Genomic DNA, 4,125 nt, shown 5'->3' with positions numbered 1-4,125 from the left:
CCTGCTGTGATGCACAAGCTTTGTCTTCACCAACATCACAGTTCCACTTGTGAAAACTGCTGTTTTGCACAAGTTCAAAAACACACCAGACAGAGAGGATGAAAATATATATGGATAGAAATACATACATGTGGCTGATGCATTTTCACCTTGCACCTAAAGAAACATCTCAATTTTCTGTCTTTTGCCATTTTACACGTAGTTATTTCTCTCCAATGCCATACCCAGCCAAAGCACTAGAAGTGGTGAATTATTCAGCACAAAATATTTCTTTTCTTTTAAGTACTTTTTGTACTGTGCTTAAGCATGTGCATGCCTATGTGGGTTTAGGAATAGGCATAGTGCCCTGCTCCTGTTCTCTAGACTTCTGTGTGAGGTCAATGAGGAGGAGCAGCACATCTGCTTATGCTGGTTATTTGATGACGTATAGTAATAGCTGCAGTGCTGTAGCTGAATGTTACACAACACAGCAAGTTAAGCAAAGTAAACCTGCTAGCCTTTCTCCCCCCCCAGATTAAAAAAAGTGTTTTTCTTTTTACAGTGAAGAGCCATTATTAGTCATGGAAAAAAAAGATACAAACAACTGTTTCAAGTTCTTGGTTTCCATATATAAGTGTGTGTATGTATGAAAACAAACCCAAAAGGCGGTTCTGCTTTGATGAGTAGTGCATTTTATACACACAAAACCATGTATGTGTGCACACATATGTTCAGAAATATTCGATCAGCTTTTAAATAAAAATTATACCCTCAGACTAGAAGCCGAGCCTGGTGTTAATCTATCAGGCATGCAAGTACAGTCTGCGGTGCAATCTGAGAACAGCTCTACTGCACAATTATGAGATTATATCCTCTTTAGAGGGTATAATTATGCCTCTTCTATATATCTTATTTATAAGGCATAATGCTTCTCCCCTCAAAATGAAAAAACTACTGTGTAGAGTTGCAGTGATGCTTTGCTTTCAGAACACAGAGGATTGTAGACATCCGGAAAGCTTTGTATGCAGGATCTCTGGGCTGCAAGGAACAAGGCTGGACTCCTAATATGTACTTGGAAAAAAAAAAAAAAACAACTACCAAAAAACCCTACAACCTCTGACTTTTGGTGATAGGAAGTTACGTCTTGTAAGAGTTTCTCCAAATTCATTTTCACAGATGTCTTAGTAATGATTATTTGACAGTTTAAATTAAACATGCCAGTCAGTAGCATCAGAACCTTTCCTAGCCAGAATATAATTGAAGACATTTTAAAGCAAAATCTACTTTGCATTTAGCACCACCAGCTACCAATATAAATGGATCTGAGTGCTGCAGAATCAAGGAGGTGCAGAAGAGGTGGTAATAAGACTGTGGCAAATTTTTGCCAGAAGGTGATCGATAATTCAGTTCTTTCTCATTTTGTTGCACTGTTTAATCTTTCCTAGCTCAGATCAAGTGATTGCTCATTTTGGGTGATAAAGCTTATTGCTACTGTCCGGTATATGTGAGGATCGCTTAATAATATGCACCATCATAGGGCATAGCTCTTTTTTAGCTTGTTTTAAAAGATGCTAAGAAGTCTCACCACTATACTCTTTTTCATAGAGCTAAGGTTGCTACAAACCTAAAGATAAATCTGCAAATCTATGTGGCTATTCTTTATCATTGTCACTAGCTTAGTGGTGGTCTGCCATTTTTCTTGAAAGCCGGGCACCAACTGCTGGCCAGAAGTATTTTTCACTGAATTCTTTGTACTTTAAATAAACTACTGCTTCAAGAACTGCCAAGTGTTCCTCATTCATCTTCAGGACACAGAGCTTCATGTATATCTTTGCAAGCCTTGACTCTGTGAAATGTTTGTCTCATCTCGCTGCCATCTAAAGCAGTCTTTGAACTCACTTCAGGTTTATTGATGGCCTTGACTAAATTAATGCAGATGTATTTTTTTTGAAAGGTTTACGCTATGACTAATTGTATGCAAAATAAATCCTCATTTACAGAAACTCATCATATATTCTTTCCTCTTGTTCTGAAAGGTCTTTATGGATCCATACAATAAATGTCACTGAAAGTGTAGGGAGGGAAAAATGTTGTTTCCTTTGGCATTTCTCATTTGAAAGTGGTAGAAGAATATGCATTTGCTTTTCCCTCTGGAGGGGGAGATAATGTGATAAACTTCTGATTATATACATAAGCGGGAACAGATCAGCTTCTCTTGTGGTTCTTTTTAAGGGCAAGTTCCAGTTGGATTGTGCTAATGCACATATTCATGAATCTCTCCAAACAGGATTCACTGCTCTCCAGGGAACTGTTGAAGTATGCATCATTGTTTCAATGAAGTATCTTCATTATAAAACATAGGGACTATAAAAGGTGAATACCATTTGCCTCGGCCTAATATAATCTCTAGTTTGACTTTCTTCCACTGTAGTGATTTTTTTTTATTTTAACAGAATCAGAGAGAATAAAATGATACAATTTGAAATGAAATATTACATTGAATTAGGTACGTGTGCCTTGACGAAGAGAGTATTTTATTTTCCATTGTTTTATTCAAGTAGAGAGAAATTAGTAGCTGTGGAACAAAAAAAGATCTTTAAGATCATGTATCTGATTCAAAGCAGCTCAGCGGGGATTTTTGGTCTCTAGTTGTACACAGTTTCCTTCTTAAGTGCTTTGAAACAAATGAGTATGATAGCCTGCAATGCTGAGTAAACACTAAGATTTAAGAAAGGAGGCAGATGCTGAGATCTGTGCTGAAATCAATCATAAAAAGCGTTTTACTCATCACAAAGAATGGTGTGACGTAAATGTCTCCCTAGACTTTTAATTATTAGTCAAGCATCATGTTGCTTGGTCTGTAATTATTTTTGAAGAGTTCAACAATTTTACCTACTATATAAAATGCACCTTATAAGCATCAGTTAACATTGCATTTAAATATGGTGGGGGGAAAAAAGGATGCAATGTGATCTGAAGTGGCTTCTTAAGTCAAAGAGCTTTATGGTGAAGAAACACAATTGCTTTCTGCAATCAAAAATATATGTAATGGCTTATGTTTTTGCATATATAAATAAATGATTGTAATTTTTTTTTTCAGATTACAGTGAATCTCTTACAGCAGAAAAGTTCTTGGGTTGCTTACAGCACTCTAGATAATGTATAAATGAGGAGATAGGCATGATCCCTGTTAGCAAAGCTTGTGATCTGAGCAGGATATAGACAGCTCTGTTTAGATAGATATAATATACTATATAGTCTAAAGGTCTAATGTTAAAAGTATTAAAAAAATATTGGACTGTTTTATTGTTTTGTTTTGCATTCTGGAAAAAATAACATGGTATTCAAGGTAATATACTGGCAAAGATATCTAGCCCTGGATGTCCTTGTAACTACACATAGCTCTGCATTACATTAGAAAAATGCTTTATATTTCAGTTTGTTTTTACAGCGTAAAATTCATGCTTGTGTATAGGAACCAAACATGGCCTATGGCCCACTTAAATTCCACTCAGGCTGTATTTGGAAAGCTTAAGTGCAGCTTATATAGTGAATAAGACTTTTCCTGGCACTTTGATCCGTGATGGATTTCTCTTGTTGTAGCAGTGGTGACACAATTCATGTGTTTTATAATGACACCAGATTTATGAAAACCTGTCATGGTCAAAAGCAGTCACGTGCACCAAGAAAAAAAAAACAACACAAAAATCCAGTACTACATCAGTAGCAATATTAGAAGAATTACACATATTTCACTGTTTGGTTCAACGTCACTAAATGTCTGACAACAGATAACTGACATTCATGTTATTACTGGGAGTTGCCAGCCATCCCCCTCTTCCCTCCTCCTTTACCAAATTCTGTTTAATTGCATATATAGGCAACCAGACCTTGAAATATGGTTTGCAGTCAACTGCTTTCTTTTTTAAGGTAAAATATCAATGAGTTTCTAAACCATTTTGTTCGCGTAGTAGTAGCTTTGATGGCAAACTGGTGCCTATAGGGTGTACACTTGGTGTCATCTGCAAACTTACTTAGGATACATTCAATCCCCTCATCTAGGTCATCAATGAAGATATTAAACAAGATGGGCTCTAGTGCCAACCCCTAGGGGACACTGCTTGTAATGGGTCACCAGCTGGATTT

This window comes from Meleagris gallopavo, chromosome 7 (genome assembly GCF_000146605.3).
Source record: "Meleagris gallopavo isolate NT-WF06-2002-E0010 breed Aviagen turkey brand Nicholas breeding stock chromosome 7, Turkey_5.1, whole genome shotgun sequence".
NCBI classification, from domain to species: Eukaryota; Metazoa; Chordata; class Aves; order Galliformes; family Phasianidae; genus Meleagris; species Meleagris gallopavo.
The sequence above is the reverse complement of the archived record's forward strand: the minus strand, read 5'-3'. Positions refer to the sequence as shown.